The sequence below is a fragment of the Cupressus sempervirens genome, chromosome 6 (assembly GCF_028749045.1).
Source record: "Cupressus sempervirens isolate cs-2001-9-10 chromosome 6, ASM2874904v1, whole genome shotgun sequence".
NCBI lineage: Eukaryota > Viridiplantae > Streptophyta > Pinopsida > Cupressales > Cupressaceae > Cupressus > Cupressus sempervirens.
In genome coordinates this window covers 694,526,710-694,551,428 of record NC_143123.1, presented here as the reverse complement: position 1 = coordinate 694,551,428, position 24,719 = coordinate 694,526,710, and positions in this window count along the sequence as shown.

Here is a 24,719-nt window from a genome sequence, read left to right as displayed (position 1 = left end):
TTAATTTAATATTTTATTATAAAAAAATTGTCAATACACTTAATTTGCAAATTATTTTAAATGTAAAAATTTCTCAGTTTTAAATTTCTCAAGATTAATTTTATATATAATTATATAAAAATTGAATTAAAAGACAAGAAAATCAACATAATTTATAATAACATTAACTTATTTCTAAAATTATATATTAAATGTATATACAATTCTATATATTTAATAATAAACAAAACATGTATAAAATGTATTTTAATACGTAAATCAATGAATACTTGAAATGTATGATGATCATATGCATTTCTTTTTGTTTAAATCATATATCCCTATCATAATCATGATAATCTTTACATGGACACACAAAGTTTACATAAAGACACAAATTTTAATAAAAAATAACTTAATATATCTATATTTGATAAGAATATTTTTATCTATTATTTAAAATATTTTTTAAACATTAAGACATTACTTAAAATATTCTACTATTTAAACATGTATGATTTACATAAAACATTTTTTACTATTCAATTTTTTAAAAACTTAGAAATAAATTATATAAAATTCAAAAAAAAATATTTTAACTTTAAATTATTTCTACTATAAAATTATTTTATTTTCATTCTAAATCATTTTTGCTTAAAAATATCAAGTGGGAAACTCATCAAAAAAATTAAAATTTTAAGTCTCTTTTCAAGTTACTTAAAAATATATATAACTTTGTTTTTACCTTTATCATTCTAAATGCTAATATATATATATATATATATCTTAAATATTTCAACTAATTCTAAAATCACATACATTCTTTCATTACAAAAACTTAAATCATTCTAATAATTATTCATCTTCTTCTTAGCACAATAGGCAAGGACTCTTGCTCCCACAGAGCTCTTATTAGATATACCACTCAAAAATATGTAGAAAAACCACAAAAAAATAATTCCCAATATGAAAATAAAAATGACGAATGGAAGACAAAAATAACAGGACTATAAAATACCTTTCTCATTGAGAAATCATCAAATGGCTCATGTGGTATGAAGTAAGTACAAACCCTATAAATACCGAGAACAACATTGTCAGTCAATGCCCATGGTAAATGCTAAATCACCATGATAGGAAAGAACCATAATAGGTCACAAATCAACTCGTTTGGAATCCAAGCATGATATAAGGAGGCCATAGTAGGCCCATGATGATGCACACAGGAAGCACAATGGTATCTATATCTCCGCCCATCGAGCATTGTTCGGAAGCCAAGCATGTTTGGTCGATAATGGAGAAAGGGGTTACAACTTAGAAGGGATAATTAATAGAGATATTTCTCGTGAGCTCTTCTATATGTTTTCATCTGATCCCATCTAGTTTATGGAAGCAGAGCTTGTTGTGGAGGTCTCTTTCTAAAGTGAAATTGAGAGTGAGGGAGTTGACTCTAAAATGCTACTCAAAATTGTAGTGGTATTGTTGGGTACATTTTTGTTTTCCGTGATGGGTAAATTGCATGCACCCATTTTTATACTTATATTGCATAATCAATACAATATGCATTGAAATTAGAACTAATGTAACTAGTTTAACAAGACTATATTTATGGAAATATACATAATTTTTGTTATTGAACATACTATTGAGTGTGGATTAGTAGAATTGAACTTTTACATGAAAGAGATTTGAGAAAAGAAATTACATAAATATTCTAAAATAATGAAAGAGATAATGACAATTTATAGAAATGTAAACAACAAAGTGGGTTGAGACAGGCGAATGATTGTAAGCGTCCAAGCTATTTGATTGATGAACAACTATAGTTTTGTAAATTGCTAGATAAAAGATGAAGGATATGTAAAACAACACTGTGCTATTGGAATAAAACATATTTGAGATTTTCCTAAATCTAAAAATGAGAACCTTCAATGCTCCCATCATTTTCTTGTTGTTTCATTAAATAATGAGAATTGAACCGTATATTGATACCTAAAGTCCAAATTTTTTATATTTTTTCTAGATTTCAACCATAGTCACAGTTGCATGTAATAATAGAAAGATACAAAGAATAGAAAAGCTATAAGAAAGATCAAAGAAAAACCACACAATCCAACAATAAAATGCCTCCAACATTTGGTGAAATTGATGCAGCCTTAGTAACATCATCTATCAACAAATTAGAAGTATTTAAATATTAATAATTAGTTGCCATATGGAAGTTAGCCACTAGAAGATAAAAGTAGTTAGAAGTAATTAAAAAATGATTGTGGATTCCAAAATGAAAAATGCTCACATTGTAAACCATACATTTTGACAATATTACAAATAACAACTAGTCATGAGGGAGGCATTAATCATTTTGAAGGTGCCTTTCACAACTCGGGGTTCATCCATAACTCTGAAGAGGGGAAGCTCTATTTTGTTTAGAAATTTGTTCCATTACAAACCACAAAACCGTCAAAATAGTGATAAATAGGAAATGCATTGGCCACTACACGTTGCATAATATGCTCGGAATCGAACAAGTAGGACATTTATTTGGTGGCTAAGTTGTAAGAAATAAACAATATTGTTTCTCCACAAACAAAGTAGGTACACATTTTTTGTGAAGTAAAATGAAGGTTGGTTTTAAATGGAAACATATTGAAGAATCCTATGTTGTGTAGAAATTAGGGAAGGCATTGCAAGAATCATTTTTCAAATCATATGCAACTCTATTATTGAGGTGTCTTTATCAACTATGATGCTAAAACACAAGTGATCACTAGCACAAGCACATTGACAAAGCCAACTTGTTGTGTAGGTTATTTCAAAATAATGTGGGATACAACCAATAAGAATCGTTGCAAACATTCTCCATTTCCAAAATAATAGATCTTTCTTGTCTTGAAGCAAATATGATAACTATATTTTCATCCTTAATTATAAGAATACCACCAAAATAGAGCACCCATATACAATGGTAAATGATCAGTAATTCTTGTCTATGACTATGGTTTCAAATGTGAACTCATCTATTCTCACCTAAGGAAAACTCTCATCATGGATGTTAAAACCCACAACAACAATTGGGCACCTACTCCAAAAAAGAACTCCATTACATTGAATCATCTCATCGTACTACATAGAAATCTCCAAATATATTAAAGATTGGAACTTTAGTTGCCATTGGCCTTGGAAATAATGATAAATGTGTATAGAAACATTAGACACCCACCTCCAATTGTCTGATGCATTTAGTACTAAGTAAGGATCTCCATTTGTTCCTTGTGCAATTCCTATGAGCCTAGAATGTAGGTCTAGTTGTACTTTAGTATAAATCCTCCGAAGTGGGTTGCAGATGTATAACTGTGAAGGGCATCTTACAAGTAATATTCCTAGGGAAGATGATAATATAAAAAATAGGGAATTTTGATTTCCCAAGAAAGAGAAAGGTATTGTAATCCCTAGGTGGATATGCGAATCACACTCCTTTTTGGGCAATAGAGGACATTCATTCTCTGTTGTAAAATTCTAGACGTCATTCCCTTAGGGTTTGGCCTTTGGAATACATCTCTTTGTAATTGATTGCAGCATTCTCAGCATTAATATAATTTCAGCCTTGGTTCAGCATTTGGGCATTTCTGGGTGTCCATTACAGTGGTATCAAAGCTTCCTTACAAAGTGTTTCATGAAGTTATAACCATTAGGTGTCCATTACAGTGGTATCAGAGCTTCGTTACAAAGTGTTTCACGAAGTTATAACTAGTAGGTGTCCATTACAGTGGTATCAGAGCTTCCTTACAAAGTGTTTCATGAAGTTATAACCATTACAATTTGATGTTTATGGTTGATATTGATCACTCTCCTGAGTGGAGTTGGGCTTTTTTTTCACCATCTACAAAGATTCAATTTTGTGTTGCAACAGTTGGGAAGAAGAGATTTCATAGATCTTCTATGGAGCCGCCTTCTAGTGACATTCAGACTTATACTTCGTCAGCACAAGTTTTAGGAGCTAACTTGCAGGACATGTGGTTGGTCTTAATGATGTTCATTTTTAGTTTGTTTAATGTCCATATGGATATCACATATTACTTGAATTAGGATCTAGGTGGAGGTCGGAGTTCATTATGTTACTTAATTGCTTGAGGACAAGCAATTTCAAGGAGGGCAGATTTGTAATGATCCCATCTTTTATCTCTCAGATTCTCCAAAGTCTAAGTGGAGGATAAGAAGAAATTAAATAAATTTCTTATAAAGTCATTTAATTAAAATTAAAAAGTGACTTTGTATTTAATTAATTTAATTATTAATTACAAGGGAGTAGCTTCTAGGGTATGTATTAATTATTGGAAGGATGGAAGCCTCTCGTGATTTAATTAATTATTGCCAGGGAGGAATTTCTAGGGTATGCATTAATTATTGGAAGGAGGAAGCTTCTAGCTCTTGCAATTAATTAATGTTTTAGTTCCTTCTAGAAGGATGAAGAAAAGGATAAATAGGGCTGAAAGTCTCATTGCTGAGCATCGGATGATTATAACTTGCATTTGATAAGAGCTTGGATGTGTGAATCACACTCTTTTTTGGCAAAAGGGGATGTTCATTCTCTATTGTAACATTCTAGACGTCATTCCATTAGGGTTTGGCCTTTGGAATACATCTCTTTGTACTTGATTGCAACATTTTTAGAATTGAGCTAGAGTGAGAAAGAAAACACACAAAGGTATGGAATGATAGAATATGTTCTATTTTGTAGAAACTAAATGAGATGAGAAAATCAAATGTAAATCTAGAATCTTTCTAAATATGTGTTCCTATAAGTGCACTGGTAAATGAGGTAGATGAGTGTTGTACTTTTTGTGTTCTCTTCTTTGAAGCTCAACTACTGAAATGTTTATGTCATCCATTTTGTTAACTTAATAGTTGTTTGGAGAATTAGCTGAGAATATCAATCAAGAGCTAATTAGAAGCATAAATTGCAAAATTATTTTGTGATGCATGATAATGTAATTGAATACAAACAAAGACATTGCACCCCAATTATAGAATCCATGTGCATAAACTTGGCTTGAAAAGAAAAAGCTAGTTTTTAGAAATTGTGCAAGATTAGAAGAATAAGAATACTATAGCTTCATCAATTCAAAGTGAAGAGATAATACATGAAAGATATCAGTAGATTCCATTAATTACACAAAATCTAAATGCTCACATTAAGTAAATAAAATATATTTTTCATTTTCTAAAATTTTAAAATGAGAACCTTCAATGCTCCATTATTTTCCCTCTTATTTCATAGTGGAAGGGTAAAAGATGTATTCTGGAGGCTGCTAATACTGTAAGATTGAACTTTTACATAAAATAGAAGTGAGAATATAAGTTACAAATATAGATTGAACTTTTACATGAAATAGAAGTGAGAATATAAGTTACAAACTCGTTAACTATTATATTTAGTTTTAAAAAAATTCAACAAGAGCTACATGCAGCTAGACTTCTTGCCTAAAGTAGGGGCTTAGGAGGAAGTGAGATATAGTTATTCTATAAAATCCTCTTTATTTCTTAATATATAATAATGAAAAAATATATAAGAAAATGTAATAGAAAATGTTAGTTTTTTTCTTGTTTCTTCATATGTAATAATAAATCAATATATAAGAAAATGTAATAGTTTATGTCAATTTTTTCTTGCTTCATTTGATGGACCAGAAGTAATGAAGCAAAGGTTTTATGACTTCAATTGACATCTTCTATGCTTCATTAAAATGATGATAACTATATGATTAGTGAAAGTAGGTGTTTGACTAAAAATGGTGATTATACATATTTTTTAAATTTGACTTTAAATGTGCTCGACTAGAATTATTTTTTGTATTCAAGTTAAAAATTTGATTATTATAGAAATTTGTTCTTACCTTTAGTTGTGTGCTACATTAAAATGATGCTAACCTTTATTTAATTAAGTGACCAAGAAAAGTAGGTACTTTGCTATAAAATTGTTGGTTAGATTTTCAGGTTAAGACCCTATAGTACACATTTAATAAAAGCATATACTTTTAACTTCAACTATGCTCAACTAGAATGATGACAATCTTAACATAAGAAGATGCTAGATTTACAAAAAAAAACTTATATTGGTCGTCTAGTGAAGCTTTATTTTTACGTCTTCACTATATTTTTACAAAAAAATTGTTGATACTTTTACTTTTGGGCTACATTAGAATGATTATGGGCTTTACTTAAATGACTAAGAAAAGAAAATGCCTTACTAAAATTTCTGGTTAGATTGTCCTATTTATAATCCATATATACAATTTCAATGAAATTGTTTTTTTACATTAAATAAACTTCACTAAAATATCAATGATCATTTGACAAACAAAACAAGCACTTTCTTTTAATAAGTTGCAAGTTGATTTTATTACTACTAATTTCCCTATTCAAATGAGAAATGATAGTCATCATATATAGGAATAGGCTTCACAAATATTTATCTTGTAGATATTAGTAGACTATGACATCACCATGGGTGGTGTACTATAATGCCAAGGAATAAGAGTCTCATCTTAATTAAAATATGGATTTTTGACTTCTACTCTAAAAGAATACATACATCTATATGTTTTGAAATACTAAGAGGACATGTGAATATTACAAGTAGTATGTTAGTTTTTAGAAATCAAGGAAATGATTGGGAAGCTATATCCTTATAGAAACAATGATTAACATTAGTTCCATAACTTCATACTAAAAAGAGGATCCATAGTATAGTTAATGATGGCTATTCTCAGTCTAAAACCAAACCTAACCTGAGTTTTAGTTATAAGAAAAAGGTAACAAATGAATCTCACTATCTCTACACTAACATTGGGGGATATTATTATTAGTAATCTTGACAAGCATGGTCTGCACTTTTTGATTATTAAGTCACACCCGCACATGCCTCTTAAGTCTTACACATATGGATATGCCAAATGACTTTGACAAATCAAATTAAGTAAGAAATATTTTTGTCCTCCACACAACGACGATGCACCTCCTTAATCCTCTCTATAGTGTTACAGATGCCACTATAACTTCTAATCAAATGAAGCTAAACAAGCATTACATATTTGTTATAAGAATGGTTTTTCTCAACATCCTTATGGGTTACAATCCATGGATAATATTAGAGAGGAAATGCCAATGAAGAGACAAAAACAAAGACCAAAAATGCCAATTTCCAAAATGAATAGCTACAAGATGAACTGATGCAGACACAAATAATGCTAACATAAAAAGAGATAAGGTGACACAAAACACTAATTATCAACTGGATAAAGGGGGAAAACTCCAAGAAAAATGCAATATCTTGCCTCTAGCCTATAGAAAAAAGTTTAAAGGCATTAGAGTGCCTCAATGGGATAAATGGAACAACTAAACAACATATGATTCCTTCCAAGTGATAATTATACAAGGAGTTGTTTTAGATAATAGTACATCCTTGGGCTAAGCTCCAAAAAAAATCATATGAAGGGTCAAGAAATATATAGACCATTCATTACTTGGTAAAAGATTTCAATTTGATTTTGTTTATCCTATTTTAATCAGCTGTAGACAACTTGGTAAATTTAAACAATTTGTCCAATAGTTTATACTTATTCCCCTCAATCACCTTCCCCTAAAAATAAACAAATCAAAAAATTTTACTCAATTCAAAAATATATGGCAACAAAAAGATTAAAGTTATATCCATAACAACCAGGATATAATTTTAAAAAAAAAAATTTAGAAATTGAATTGCCTACAACCCACCCTATAATCTAAATCTATCCATAAAAAACAAAAAAACAATAGATGTAAAAATGAACCTACCAACTACTAATCTTAGGGAGAACACCAGTCACCAATTTGTTAAAACCATTGCAATGGAGAGACTTGTTAAAATGAGGAATACAATTAGCAAAGCTAACAATAATATCATGAGGTAAAAATACAAAACCGAATCCATAGTTTATGCTTTCTCTTCATTCTTGAGATCTATCACAACACATAAATATGTTCAAAGACATCCATACAATCTAACCTCACAAATTTCAAAAAAATGAAATAGTATTGGAATCACTAAAGATGTTCTATTGGAAGAAAAGAAAAAACAACAAAATTCAAAAAACAAAAATTAAGAAATCAATCGTCAGAAATATGGGAGGGGAAAATACCTACCCTGTATTTGTTGCAAGTTTCTATTAAAAATGGATGATTTCAATGGAGTATTATTATGTAAAGAATAATCCCTACATTTTAGATTTATAAATCAAGGAGATGACAACCTATCAAATTGAACTTTCTAGGAAGAAGGAATACATAGCTAGGTGTTAGACATGCAATCTATGCATGTATGCAAACTATCCCAACATAAACCAAATAAATTGAAGGGAACTAGAGGGATGAGCCGACAATTTGTTTTCTTTTAATTTTTTAGGTAGTTAAATTAAAGACCACTAAGAAAAATAGGAACTACCAATTAGAAAAAAGTAAAAAATTGTGAAAAAAAAGTTAAATAGAAAACACTATAAAGATCATAGGATAAAATTAAGATCCTTGTTTCCAAATTATAGATTAATTATAAAAATAAGCACCTAAAAACTATAGTCCCTTCCTTAAGGGTAGGGACTAATAATAGATATTGGGGCATGATAATTTTGTTGATACTTCCTTTAAGCCCATAGAGATAAAAGGAAATAAACATTTTAATGTCCATTATCGATTATGATGGATCAATCAAAATCAAGTATGAATTGTTCTAGTAGTTAAATAACCTAATTAAAAACCTCTAAAGAGATTAGATCAATCACAAATCTAGTCTACTAAACCAAAGTTTGTGCATATACAAGAGTTTGAAAGACTATTATATGGAGGAAAAAAAGATTTTGAAAAAGAAAATAGGGCACAACATAAGTTTTAAAAAAAGAATTGTGTAAAAAAAATTTTGTCTAATTTATTCATAGATAATCTAGGCATCACAAAAATAGTGGCCACTATTGTTGTTATGCTTGTATTTTTCTTCACTTTTAAAGTCAATTTTTTAAATCTTGGAAGTGACTTAGTTGACATTGAAGTTGAACCTTCAGGTCAGTTCAAGTTCAACTTCACGTTCAAAGTTCAAAATTGAGCAAACAAGTTATCAAAATTATAGGTTTTGGCATGCAAAATGAAATTCAGATCTTCGAGGTTCAAGCTTTGTCACAAGCAAGAAATGTTAGAAGTGGATGGTCAGCCTCTAGTCATTTGATCTATCTATTCACATATGCCAAATTTGAACTTGAACCTTGAACCACAAAGTTCAAGTTCGAGTTTAGAGTTCGAAAGGTTACTTTGTTATACATAAAATACAAACTAGATCTGATGTTATAAGTTGCACGAGAGTCTAAGATCCAAGGCTAGAAGTTGGTGGTGGATAATGAGATGTACAAAAAGGAAGCTTCAACATGTGATTTATGTGCAGGTATTGGTGCATATATATAGATTTCTATCAGCAAAAGGAAACCAACAGTCATGTTGGCCAAGGTCAAAAATTAAAATGGACTATATGCTAGTCTATCAACATACTAGCAAATACAAATATGTTGCAATCAGAAAAATAGTCATGTTACGGGGGTCACCAGATTTTAATCCAACCATTGGATTGAGATTAATTTTGGATATATTTGAGGAAACCTAATTATCTAACATCTCTCCAAGCCATTTTGTAAAATTCATCATGGATCAAAAGTTATGACTATTTAAGTGTACAAGTATATAAATTACCAATGACAGTCACAAGATCATCACAACAATTTGTTACCAACATATGCCACCTATCCAAGAATGCACATGGGATTCATTTTAAATTTGGTAAATATATTTGTTATAATTTATGAAACTTTAAAATGGCTCAACTATTAAATATTCTAAAGTGATAAGAAGAAGATTATTCATGAGAATGATTAAAATGATTTTCAAGAAATGGTTATAGAAACCAGAACACAACCCAAAGGCATTATTTATTGCAAGTTTTAGATGTAGTGGGAGTTCTTCTCTTCACTAGCAATTCTATAGCTACAGGAAGGAGAGAATACATTTTTATGTGCAGTGATTGTAATAGGGAGGAGGAATATAAGTCTTATTTTTATTTTTTCTACAACTTGACTATAATGATAGGGATAAAATAATATTGTTATTATTTTGTTATGCATCTGAAATAAAAGAGAGTTTCATATATCAGATTCTAAAGTCTAAATACAATTTTCTTAGATTGAAAATGGTTATATAGTCATTTCTTTCATGTTTTAGGTGTAGTCCTACATTATCATTCATAGTCAGTAGAATAAAATAAGGTTTCTTTGTAGTTCCCCTATGATATGAAAGACTAGATAGATGGTCATGTGGCTATTTATTCATTTTTCTCTTCTCATTGTCAAGTTTATAAATCTTATAATTGTATTTCTCCAATAGTGATGGGTAAATACTAGAAAGCCTTTGTGTCTTTTGTTAAAAGACATAACCAGCCATTTCAATTCTTTGAATATCTTTCTAAGAGGGAGTTGTACCTCTCAATTTAGAGGAAAGCTATCAATATCATTATAGTATTTCCAATTGTTAATGTCATTTGTTCTTCTATTTGAGCATTTTGAGTCATTCTTTGTATTTAATTTTGGAAGGACAAATCTATTTACTAATTATTGTAAATTTCAATGGTCTATTTGGTGAAATAGTAATCCTTATTTATAGACAAATGATCCAAAATGTTTGTCCTCCAAACAAAAAAAAAAAAAAGAATATATCTCCTACCAATCCTTAATCCTATAGCAATATTGCATCATCTCTATTTTAGCCACAATTTAAGTTCCACAGTCCTTTGTTACTTTGTTAAGTTTGTAAACATATCGACTTGCATGATTAGATCAAAGAGAAAAGAATTTGAAAACAAATTGCAGTCATTCACTATTGGCGTTTCTTTCTTCCGAATTCCAACTACTATTGCTATCATTCTCTATAATGTGGAAAGGACTACAAATAAATTATCTAATTAGGGATTGAAAACATGAGAGTTATATGTCTAGTATTAACTACAAAATTAAGGTCTTGTCTTAAACCTCCACTTGTTCCTCCCCATACGCATGTCACAAAACTCTCAAAGCACGTGCACTTTTAGTTGCTTAGTGTCCCAATCTTTTAAGACATTTGTCATTTCTATGATTTTCTTTAATTTCTTAATAGAATAAATAAAATACCACCAGAAAAATGCACTTAGCCAATGAAAAATTAGGAATAAAACAATGAAAATCCACTTTAATAGGAAAATGTAGAAGAAACTTAGGTTAAATAGTTGGTGCATGATTTCCAAAACCCAAACTAATACATAAAATGCAATTCAAAACTTTAGTCTTTTGCCTTATGATAGGGACTAATAATGAGAATTGAACCATATATTGAAACCCGAAGCCTAATAAATAAAAACATCAACAATGATCATCATTGTGACAAATAAGATTGGACATTGCTAATAATTATTTTCTCATAATGGAGAAGACATTCATAGTCAAACCTGTAACCCCATGTGTTTATTTGCCTATAGTAAACTACACAAAGTTAAAGGCTGATAAACACATGGCTAACACTACTATGTCCTAGCTAATAGTCCTCAACTGTCATGCACTCACTTTGAATCAGAAAAGAGAATTCTCATACACTAGAAATTCAAAAATAATTTTTATTAATTAATAGCGGTCAATTCTCTATAGTAAACATTAGAATGAAATTTAGGGGAAAAACAATGATGAATTCTATTGACTACAAAAGCTATCCTAATTACAGTTAATCTAAGATGCTCCCATTAAGATCTCACAAGAATTCATAAATAGTGTGTATACCTTCATATATTAAAGATAATGTTGTAAATTATACATAGAAATATGGAAAATTCATTTCACTCTTTTACATGTTGCCACTTATTAGTGGTAGAGGAGATTAAAAAAGGGAAACAAAATAAAAAATGAGAAAGGGCAAGATACCAATAGAAATAGTAAAACTAAGAAGTGTTAAGAGAAGTGGTATATTATAGAAGTATCATACTTAGCAATGGAAGAATCATGAGTGTTTGACAATAATATGGCACACTGGGACTAAGTCTACCCTCCAACATCTGTCATGGCATAGATAAATTTTGTGTCTTTTTATTTTTCTCATTCAGGGGCATAGAACTATACATGTAACATAGCATGGTTTCTTAGACAATATGTGCATTCATCCGTAGTTCTTCTACTATGTGATTTGGAATTCCATTAGAAAAAAATGGGTTTCAAATATTTACATCATAAGAGTGTCTAATGTGAAGTATTTTAGTGACTAAAGGGTTACAAAGCAAGACTCTCAACAAAATGCATTAGAACACTAAAGACATCATCAATAGGTTGACTACAAGAGCAAGCTCAACTCCTTGCACTACCAATTTGAGTTTCATACACATGGTTTAATAGGGTTGATTAATGAATTGAATGCAGCCTATCATTATCATCAATGAAAAAAAAAATTGACGTCATATACAAAAATGACACTAGTCAATAGGATAAAACATTTCTCTATCTATGGATCTAATTAGACATCTATATCACTAACATATTTGAGCTACATTGTTTCTAAATCATTGAGTTGATCTCGGTCTCAGACATTCAAATTGCCATTGAAGAGACATTATAAGCATTCACTATCGATCTAGTATTGGTAAATCTCTGAGTTATGTCACACATTCAAACTAGGGTGCAATAGACATTGGGCAATCCACCTTAGTGAACAAGAATTTTGGCCAGTTGGTGTTTAACATGTTCTAATAACACACACCGTTTACTTGACATATCACTTGATCTTTTCATGGCACAATAGGGATACCTAGTCAATAAATTATCTAGTCATCATCAACAATATCAGTACTGCACCATATAAGAAATTTCCCTAGTGAGTAAATTATCGATCAATGCCATATCAACATTCTAGTCATCCTTTGATTGTCCTCTATATGCAAAGTGTTGCAAACTTAATGTGGTGAAATAGAGGGTTGTTTGGCCATCATATAAGGCTATTTTTCTTTGATGTTGTGAGGACCATTTGACCATTAAACTTAGCGCATGGTTTCTAACGTAGTCGAAGGTTGGATTTTCTACTTCCTCACAATTTGTAGGTTTGATTTGACAATCCAATTTAGAGAGGTCATAATTCAATCATCTAAGCTCCAATTTTGGTGCATTTTACTTTAATTTTGGTTATAAAGTCCTAAAAGTTTTAGTAGTGCTATTATCTTCTAGTTTTGATGGACTCATTTTCTAGAAATTGTTGATTTTAGTGATTGTACCTATCCAATCCTTGATTTTAAAACTTCAAAAATTGTGCTTGAGTTCATACACAAATATTTTTTGGTGTTATTTTGTTTTCAAGTGCATGATTTTGTAAGAAATTCTAGTTTTTCTATTAAACTATAGTCTTATTTAGAAAAAAATTTCACTTTGAGCATTTGATTTCATTTTGCTCATTTGGTAATTTTAATGAATTTGATCCTTTAGTGATCTCTTGCCCTGATTGTGTGAGTTTCTTTTTGTTTGATATTTTATGTTGTATTAATCACAATCATAAGTTCACTTTGACAATTCTAGCAATCAACAATTGTACGTGTGCTACATATAAAAGTTGAAAATCATCTATTTGATAGGGAGGGGGTGTTGGAGTTAACAATGAGAAAGTAAACTCTAAGGGGGGGGTGAATCAAATACTTCTAAACTTTAACTATTTAACATTCACCACACATCCATCTCATGTTTTATCATGTAAATTGAATAGCTAGCTACACATGTTTATCTATAACATGAAATAAATAACACGTAACACAATAAGTTTGTTACCCAAAAACCTCCAATGAGAAGATAAAATTAGAGTGGGGGTGACACCCAGAAATCTTCACTACTACAATTATAAAGTGTATACAATGAAGGTTATAATTGTTTGATCATAAACTATGATCTACCCTATGAAAGATCTACACTATTAAAGGCCTACAAAGATTGTTAAATCTTACCTTGTTAAAGGATTTCAACACCTTGCTGAAAGTGTGTCTTGTTAGAGGACTTAAACTTGCAATAAAATAAAGACCTTGTTGAAGGATTTGCAAAAGCCTATTAAGACTACTCAATTAAGATATTTGCACTAATTCACCTATTAGAATGTTTTAGCATTGATCATTCAGTTAGCACCTCTCTTCTATATATTAGATCTCCTCTTTCCTAATGTGAACTTGATCCTCCTAATAAAATGTATCTCTTCTATTCTTTAACTGCTTTTCTATGTTCTCTCTAACTGATTATGCAATTCAATCCTCTTGAATTCTCTCTCTACACTTAGCATTCACCCTTCTCTTCTCATTTGCACATTGCAAAATCTTTAGGGTTTTCCCTTCTTAAGAAGACATAAGTGAGCTAGGGTTAGATAGGAATCAATTGTTAGATTGTGGTGACTAATCAGGGAAGTACTGTACATACTCCATAATTCCTTACCAAGGTTCAGGGTTGGGCCAAACCTTAAGTGGGGGTTTGGGTGTGGCAACCCCCAATATAGCTGGGGCCATTAGGCCATAGCTGTCTAGAGGTTTGAGGGAGGAGCCCCTAAAAAAATAAATTTGGGCCCTATTTTATGAAGATTTTGGATCAACATTTAATTATTAATTGTAACCTAAAGTGGTAAAAATACTTGTATAAAAGGACTTAGAGTTAGGGGTTGTTTCATAGTAGTGATGCAAAAATTGGTTCTTGTGGCAGTATTGAGTTGTAAGGGATTACAAATTGTAATTAGGTTGTGATTAATAGATTGTAATAATATTAGACTTGTTGTTTGGTGGACATATCCCAAGGATTGGGTGAACCACATTAAATCTTGGTGTCTTGTGTTATTTTTTGTGTGATCTATTATTGTCTAATATTGGTTATATTTGCATGTAATTTTTATTTCTAGATATGGTTTAATCTTAACATCAATGATTGTGATTGACCCATTTTGTCACTTAGAATATCCCTTTATCTTATTGGTTGCATGCACTACATAAGGATTCTCAATATACCTTTGTATATATCTTCTATAATTGTAAAAAAATCATTAAATCAGCCCAAAAATGGTTTACATAGGAGTTTGTGCCGTTACAAAAAACTATGCCAAATATTGTTTACATGACACTTGAAAGCTCTAGTGTTGGACATCCACTATATCCTAAATGTTGTAACTCGGCTCTTGAATGACTTGGCATACATTGTTTTACTTAGCATATGAATCACTCAACATATATGACTTGCTTGGCACTTGAGTGACTCGACACATACCATCCGCTTGGAACATACTGGTGCTCAGCAATAACTATGTATATTGCATGGCATACACTATTTACCTGGCACATATTGAGTTCTATTAAGTAATGACTTAAGTATTTTATCACTTCCTTTCAACACTAAAATGAGACCATTATTTATTTCAATTCAGGGTGCATTGATGATCCAATTTTATTTCATGAGAGGAGTACTTTATTGTTAAAATCATGGAATATACAATACATCTTGTAGTTTTATGTTTTGTTGGGAATAACTATATGTCATGGGCCAAAGGTATCATTACATTATATATATATATATATATGGATGAAGATTTTGCCTCATCTTTATGGACTTTTTTCCTATGCCCACCTCTCATTACAAATAATTAACTTGGCATGAAATATATATAAGGAGATTTATGGCTTATAGCATTGGTGAGCCTTTATACTATAAATCACAATCCAAGATTGAAGATATTAAGTGTCCACACACACAATGGATCATTTATTGGGAGCATATTAAAAATCCTCATGTTATTCCAATCCCAAAAGATCTAATTGATTGCATCACTCCATTTGATGGTGCTGATAACATTCCTTATGATGAGACTACCTTAAAGAAGATTGGACATCATGTGTTCCTTAACTACTATGATGATGTAAAGGTTCAATGTAAAGCTAGTAAAGTTGATTCTACTTCTTGATGTGAGATCATTCATACTATTTCTCATCAAAAAAATTGTTCTACTCCACCTATAGTTTCTTGTGATTTAGTGTATTGAGATATTTCTTATGGTTTAGTACAACATGATATTCATCATCTTCTAGTTATAGATATTTTGAATGATTTCTTGGAAGACGTAGAAAAATTATTTGTGGATTCATACATTAAGGATCTAAGAAATAATTTTTATTACATCTTCTATTTTGTGAGGGTGATCCTTTTTTAGTTATTTTAAGGGAACACTCTGACCCTTATTATTTTTCATTTGATCATTCTTTCAAGTTTGATATGGTTGTGAATGATTTGATATAATATTTGGAGGAGGCATTTCTCACTTTAAATAATAAATTTGAGCCTTTGGAGATTTTCTTTCACAAGTCTCAAACTTCACTTGAGTTGTCACATTGCATGGTTGATAATAATTATGTCTTGGAGATTCCTATTCAATTTCCTAAGATATAATAAATCTTGAAGATTCTTCCTAGAGATTGGGAAATATTTTTTGATACACCTATGGATTTGTTTCTTTCCAAGGGAAGTTACATTATTTATATTTCTTATTTCAACTTATACATTGATTGAGGAGCTTTCATCATGGGTATACATCCTACTTTTAAGGTGAACTACCTTGCTTCTCTTCCTACTTCCTTTTTTGTGATGGTATCCTTATCTTTTAAGTTTGATGCAAATTCTTGTATGAATCTATTGTCATTGGCTCCTTTCTTGTCACCTTTATTTGGATATGTTCTTGATTGGTTCCTAATGTATTCATCAACCAAGGACATGGAAACACATGAAAATACTTCAAAGACATCATCTTGGCATTTGACAAAGGTATTTATAAGATTATAAAGAAGTTTTAAGATTGTTGTCTTTACTAGTCAAAGGAAAATAAGTGATAGGTTGTCATTAGGTTATTATTAATGGAAATTTTGTTGTAGAAGAAAAGTGAACTTAGTTGGGAAAATAAAGTAAGAAAAGAAACCAGCATGATTGGTGACACTTGGTCATGATTAGAAAAGTAAGGAAGGTGAAAAGTTCCTATATTATCTATGAAAGGAAAAATAATTAAGTGATTGATACAAAATACTATTTGATAAAAAGTAATATTGATAAGTTTTCTTAAAAGGAGCAAGAATTACACAATAGTTAGAAGATGAAAGAAAGAAAAGTAAAGAGGATTCAAGAAGGAAGATCAACAAGTCAAACACATTTTTACTTATACTTGAGAATTACATAAGATGATCCAATAATGATCTAAGGAAAAACTTGAAAGTGTGTCACAAGGATACAAATATGTGAAGAGAACAAGGTTGGAGCATGGTAAACATGTAGTTCAAATGGTAGGATGAGATTAAGAAATAAAAGAATGTAAGTAGGAAAAATTGAATACACTTTAAGGAAGACAAGTAGTGAATATAGAGATAGTGCAAAATATACAGGAAATAGATGATATTTAAGAACAGACAAAAAGGTGATAGTGATGGAGTAAAGTGGTAAACACAAAGAAATAGACAAAGATAGAGACAAAGCATTGAATAAATTTACTATGGTTTGAGTAGAGAAGAGAAGGAAAAAGGATTTGAAAGACGAGAAGTACCAAATAAAGGTTAATCAACTTATTGCTACTTAATAGTTTCACTGGGGGAGATCCCTTAGATGGGTGGAACTTAACTGGTCTCATTATTATAAATCCTTTACCGAGGTGGATTCTTAGAAGGAGTTCTAAATCCTTTAAATAAGATAGATTCTACCAAATCTCATTGTACTCCTAAAAGTGTACAAAATAATATTTAATATATTTGAAATTTTTATTAGTTATTAAATTTTATTATTATTTAAAGAAATACTATGATTAAGATAATAATAATTTTTGAACATCCATAAATGATATTCTAAATGCTATTTTAAAAATATGAGAAAAATTTAAATAATTATCAGTGTGAAGTGAGATGTATTGTAAAACGCATATAGGAGATTATAGTAATTATTAGGCTATGTTATCATTGCTAGGAAGGGATAATATTTCAAAATATTATAGGGTAAGTGCACCAAAATGTGGTGCCAAAAGGGGGGTATAAGTGGACACCTTTTTTTCTGAAATCAGTAATTTCTAAACTTCAACAAGAATTTGAAGATAGTTAAGCTCAAAATTTTAAGATATGATAAAAACAAAAGTAGTAGCCCTTTGAATCTAGTTTCTAAACTACTAATTTTTTTTTCAAAATGGTTTAGTTTAAGGTCCTTAAAAAAGGGGCCAATAGAAAGTGGTATTGTTTATCCCAAAAAATAACATAACACAATACAAAGTGTGGCCCCCCTAAAATTTTAACTTTTTTTTTGAAATTCTTTAATCACTCTAGTCAAAAGTTATTTAATCCTATTTAGTTTATCCCATATTTTTTGAGTAGTTTTTTAATGTGTATTTTTTTAAATAAATTTTTTAACTAGACACATCCCAAAAACGTGAAATATTTGGGTGAAATCAAAACTTTTTTTTTCAAAGTGTGTAGAATGGAGTCTAGTTTCTAAAAAACTAAGTTGCAAAATTTGATGAACAAGCTAAAATCTACACCCCAATTAGTACATGTTAGTTTTTGACAAAAAATGGATATACATTCAAAAGGAATTCTAGATAAAAGACTTGAAATAGTTTAAATAAAAAATAAATTATATGGTTATATAGCTAACACAGAGACCAACAATGTTATGTAACCTAATCTTATAGATGCTCAACCATGAGGAATCTTGAAGGAGAGCACACAAGAAAAATTAATCATTTTTTGTATCTTTGTAGCAAAACACATCTCAGACTAGTTTATAGACTCCAAACCTTTGGGTTGGATCTTGAAGGAAAAAACCAAGCCTTAGGCTTGGTAGAATGTAAGGTTTGAATAGTGCATATGCCCTATAGCACGTGCACACTATAGTGCACACATGCTATTTAAAGCTTTTAAAATTTGGGTCTCAATAGCACATGCGCGCTATAGTGCACACACTATTAAGACCTAAATAGTTGATAGAGAGAGAAGAAGAGAGGCAAAGTGAGAGCAAGAGAGAGGGGGGGATGGGTGTGTGTGTGTGTGTGTGTGTGTGTGTGAGAGAGAGAGAGAGAGAGAGAGAGAGAGAGAGAGAGAGAGAGAGAGAGAGAGAGTAGGGGATGGGACAGAGGAAGTGAGACAGAGTACAAGTGGTAGAGAGAGTGCGAGATGAGAGAGAGGAAGTGTGAGAGAGTATAGGGGTGACAAAGAGAGAGTACAGGATGGGAGAAATAGATTGAGAGTAGGGGATGGGAGAGATAGGAAGTGTGAGAGAGTGAGTAGGGGCGGCAAGGAGAGTGTGCGATGGGAGAGAGAGATTGAGAGTAGGGGATGGAATAGAGAGAGTAGAAAATGGGAGAGGGATTGAGAGAGGGAGAGAGAGAGAGGAGGATGGGAGTGTGTGTGAGAGAGAGAGTAGGGCATGGGAGAGAGTGTGAGAGAGAGTAGCAGTGGCAAATAGAGAAATTAGGGGATGGGAGAGAGAGAGAGAGAGAGAGAGAGAGAGAGAGAGAGAGAGTAGGGGATGGGGTAGAGAGAGTAGAGAACGAGAGAGGGAGAGAGAGACAATAGGTGGTGGGGGAGGGAGTGTGAGAGGGAGAGAGGGGGGATGGAAGTGTGTGTGAGAGATCTAGAGGGTAGGGGTTGGGAGAGGAGAGAGAGGGGGGGATGAGAGTGTGTGGGTGTGTGAAAGAGAAAGAATAGGTAGTGAGAGAGGGAGTGGGAGAGGGAGAGAGGGGGAATGGGAATGTGTGTAAGAGAGAGAGAGTAGGGGATGGGAGAGAGAGGAAGTGTGAGAGAGTAGGGGTGGAAGAGAGAGAGAGTATGGGATGGGAGAGAGAGATTGAGAGTAGGGGATGGGGAAGAGAGAGTAGGCAGTGGGAGACATAGTGGGAGAGGGAGAGTGAGAGAGAGAGTAGGGAATGGCAAAGGGGGGGGAGAGAGTAGGGAATGGGGGATAGAGAGTAGGCAGTGGGAGAGGGAGTAGGAGAGGGAGAGAGAGGGGTGATGGAAATATGTGTAAGATACATAGAGTAGGGGATGGGAAAGAGTGTGAAAATGTGAGAGAGAGTATGGGGTGACAGAGAGAAAGTAGAAAGGGAGAGAGTGAGAATGAGAGTGCAAGAGAGTGAAAGTGAGAGTGAGAGACAGAATAGGTGGTGGGAGAGGGAGTGGGAGAGGGAGAGTGAGTGAGAGACAAAGTAGCAGATGGGAGAGGAGAGAGAGAGGGGAGATGGGTGTGTTTGTGTGTGGAGGAGAGAGTGTAGGGGATGGGAGAGGGGAGAGAGAGATAGAGAGAGCAGGGGATGAGAGAGAGTGTGAGAGAGAGTGTATGGGTGGCAAAGAGAGTAGGGAATGGGATAGAGAGAGTAGGGGATGGGAGAGAGAGAGTAGAGAGGGAGAGAGCGAGAGAGAGAGACAATAGGTGGTGGGAGAGGGAGTGGGAGAGGGAGAGAGTGGGAGGGATGGGAGTGTGTGTGAGAGATCTAGAGAGTATGGGATGGGAGAGGAGAGAGAGGGGGGATGTGAGTGTGTGGGTGTGTGAAAGAGAGAGAGAAGGGGATGGGAGAGGGGAGAGAGAGTAGGTGATGGGGGAGAGGAGAGAGAGTAGGTGATGGGAGAGGGAGTGGGAGAGGGGGAGAGAGAGAGGGAATGTGAATGTGTGTAAGAGAGAGAGTAGGGGATGGGATAGAGTATGAGAGTGTGAGAGAGAGTGGGGATGGGAGAGAGAGAGTAGGGGATGGGAGAGAGAGAGTGAGAGTAGGGGATGGAAGAGAGTGTGAGAGAGTAGGGGATGGGAGAGAGAGAGTGAGAGTAGGGGATGGGAGAGAGACTAGAGTAGAGAGGGAGAGAGTGTGAGAGAGATAGTAGGTGATGGGAGAGGGTGTGGGAGAGGGAGAGAGAGGGGACATGTAGAGAGTAGGAGATGGGAGAGGGGAGAGAGGGGGGATGGGAGTGTGTGTCTGTTAAAGATAGAGAGTAGGGGATGGGAGAGAGAGAGAGTAGGTAGTGAGAGAGGGAGTGGGAGAGGGGGAGAGATAAGGAATGGGAATGTATGTAAGAGAGAGAGATTAGGGGATGGGAAAGAGTGTGAGAGTGTGAGAGAGAGTAGAGGGTGGCAGAGAGAGTACAAGATGGGAGAGAGAGTGAGTGAGATTAGGGGACAGGAGAGAGTGTGAGAGAGAGTAGGGGATGGGAAAGAGAGAGTGGGAGTAGGGATGGGAGAGAGAGTAGAGAGGGGGGGAGAGAGAGAGAGAGAGTGAGAGATAGTAGGCAGTGGGAGAGGGAGTGGGAGAGGGAGAGAGAGGGGGGATGGGAGTGTGTGCGAGAGATCTAGAGAGTAGGGGATGGGAGAGGAGATAGAGAGGGGGGATGGGAGTGTGTGTCTATGAAAGAGAGAGAGTAGGGGATGGGAGAGGGGAGAGAGAGTAGCTTGAGAGAGAGTAGGAGTAGTGGATGGGAGAGAGAGTAGGTGGTGGGAAAGGGAGTGGGAGAGGGAGAGAGAGGGGTGATGAGAGTGTGTGTAAGAAAGAAAGAGAGTAGGGGATGGGAGAGATTGTGAGAGAGTGTGAGAGGGTAGGGGGTGGTAGAGAGAGAATAGGATGGGAGAGAGAGAGTGAGAGTAGGGGATGGGAGAGAGTGAGACAAAGAGTAGAGGATGGGAGAGAAAGAGTGAGAATAGGGGATGGGAGAGAGAGAGTAGAGAGGGAGAGAGAGAGAGTAGGTGGTGGGAGAGGGAGTGGAAGAGAGAGAGAGAGAGAGAGTAGGAGGATGGGAGAGAAAGAGTGAGAATAGGGGATGGGAGAGAGAGAGTAGAGAGGGAGAGAGAGAGAGTAGGTGGTGGGAGAGGGAGTGGAAGAGAGAGAGAGAGAGAGAGTAGGAGGATGGGAGAGAAAGAGTGAGAATAGGGGATGGGAGAGAGAGAGTAGAGAGGGAGAGTGAGTGAGAGAGAGATAGTAGGTGGTGGGAGAGGGAGTGGGAGAGGGAGAGAGAGAGAGAGTGAGAGAGAGTAGGGGATGGGAGACCTGAAAGAGAGTGAGAGAGAGATTAGGTGGTGGGAGAGGGAGTAGGAGAGGGAGAGCGAGAGAGAGTAGGGGATGGGAGAGAGAGAGTAGGTGGTGGGAGAGGGAGAGAGAGGGGGGATGGGAGTGAGAGAGAGAGAGTAGAGGATGGGAGATGAGAGAGGGTGAGAGAGAATAGGGGATGGGAGAGAGAGTAGGCAGTGGGAGAGGGATAGTGAGAGAGAGAGTAGGGGATGGGAGAGGGGAGAGAGTAGGAGATGGGAGAGGGGAGAGAGAGTAGGGGATAGGAGAGGGGAGAGAGAGTAGCCATAGAGAGAGGGGGTATGGGAGTGTGTGAGATAGAGAGAGTAGGGGATGGGAGAGGAGAGAGGGTGTGAGAGAGTAGGCGGTGAGAGAGGGAGAGTGAGAGAGTAACAGATGGAAGAGGAGAGAGAGCGAGAGAGAGAGTAGGGGATGGGAGAGGGGAGAGAGAGAAAGAGAGTAGGGGATGGTAGAGGATAGAGAGAGAGTAGGGGATGGGAGAGAGAGAGAGTGAGAGAGAGTAGGCAATGGGAGAGGGAGAGTGAGAGAGAGTAGTGGATAGGAGAGGAAAGAGAGTAGGGAGAGAGAGAGTAGGGGATGGGGGATGGTGGGGTAGGGATAGATGTGATTTGACATTGTACATATGCACTATAGTGCATACACGCTTTATAGTGCATATGCGCTATAGTGTGTACGCACTATGTGAAATCACCAAAAAATGATCACAAAGAAAGTTTGGGTCCCTTTTGATTCATATTCTACTTTTTGTCTGTTGTGCATTCTAATGTTCTAATAGAAAACATGGGTTTCAAGCTGTTGGAAGTTAGCAAAGACTATTTGAAGACTTTTTGAAGCTAGCAAACACCAAATTCAATCATTGGATTGGCTTTTTGAATATTCTTTCTATAGAAAAGGTTAGTGCAGTCCTTTTTAAATATTGTTTGTTGATATATAGAGACAAATTTGATTATAATTTGACATGTTGTTTAATATATAGTGAATTCATTGAAATTTGTATGTTTGAATGAATTTTTATTTGGAAATGGTTAGAAATTTGGCAAGTTATTGGATATATATTTTGTATTCATTGAAATAATTGTAATTTTTATATCTATTTGAATGATTTTTAATTTACAAATTGTAAGTGATTCATATGTTTGAATAATTTGACATGTAGAAATCATCATCATGCCAAGGAAGAAACCAAAAACTCAAATAAATGAAGATAGGGAGAGAGATTTGGCAACTAAAAGAGATAAAATGAAACTACTATGTGAACAAAAAAAATTACAAAGCAATAATGAAGAATTGACTTTCGAAGAGGATCAAGAACCACTGATACAAAGAAACAAAGAGGATGAATTGGAAAGAAAAAGAAAATGAATGAGACTGTTATGCTCAAGAATACAATTGAATTGTGAAGCTACATCATCTTCCAATGTTGGGGTCATATCATCCTTTCATGTTGAAGAGACACTAATTTGTAGATCCAATGATGTACACACTCCATCATGTCATGTTGAAGGCACAATATCAACATATCAAGTAGGTGATATTCTATCTTTTGCATCTTATTGCCAAGGCGCATCATCTTCAGTTCAAGGTACACAAAACCCTCAACCTTATGTTGATGTTCAAAATTTTGAGGGAATGGAAGAGATTATCACACCTTCTAGAATTATTTTTAGAAGACCAAAATATTTGATTGATATTGATACTAACATTTTGAAATCAATGCCTGACAAGATTAGCAAGCGTACTTGTCAAAGAAAAGTTAATTGTATGTGGATATTATTATTTGAAGAATTAAATATTATAGGTCAATGCATATTATTTTTTGAAATGATGAGGAATTTAAAATTTAGGCCTATCATGAAGATTCTTGGGCTAAGAACAATGGACAATTCAAATGAAAAAAGCATTGTAAAGAATCTAATGAGTGCTTATGACAAAGTGGGTTCTAAATCATGCACCAAAGATAGTAATATCACAAGATGAGTACTTACATCAACAATAGTAAGTACCCAAATGAAGAAAGCTTGACTCATAAGAAAGACAAACAAAAAATTGAAAATTGGTAAAGGTACTCTAAGGAGAGCCATGCTAAGGTGTGAGAGATTGGAAGATCCAACAAAAAATGAGTTATGAACATTTAGTGATAGATTACTTGGAAAGGATAAAGAAATTAGTGAAACTTTGAAATCATTGATAAAAAAATTTCGGAAAAATAACACACGTGTTTCCCTTAATCAAAGAGATGTTGTAAGAAGGAGGATTGGTAACCAAAATTGTGACCCACATGGAAATCATTTTTTGGACTCAACTTAGACACAATTTTTTGCAAAATTTATTGGTATGTATCCTCAAATTCAAATAAGTCAAAGATTTTTTGAGATGGGTAAACCTTTTTATGTGAAGACAAATCGCACATGCACAACTGGTTGTTTTAGGATACATATTGAATTTTCTAACCATTTTTTGCATTTTGAGTTTGTTTTGCAGGATTGTGACATGAATGAGCCACCAAGATTTTCAAGGGAATTCGTATCCAACATTTTATTTGAAATAGGGGATGGCCAACAATTTTAAAAGAC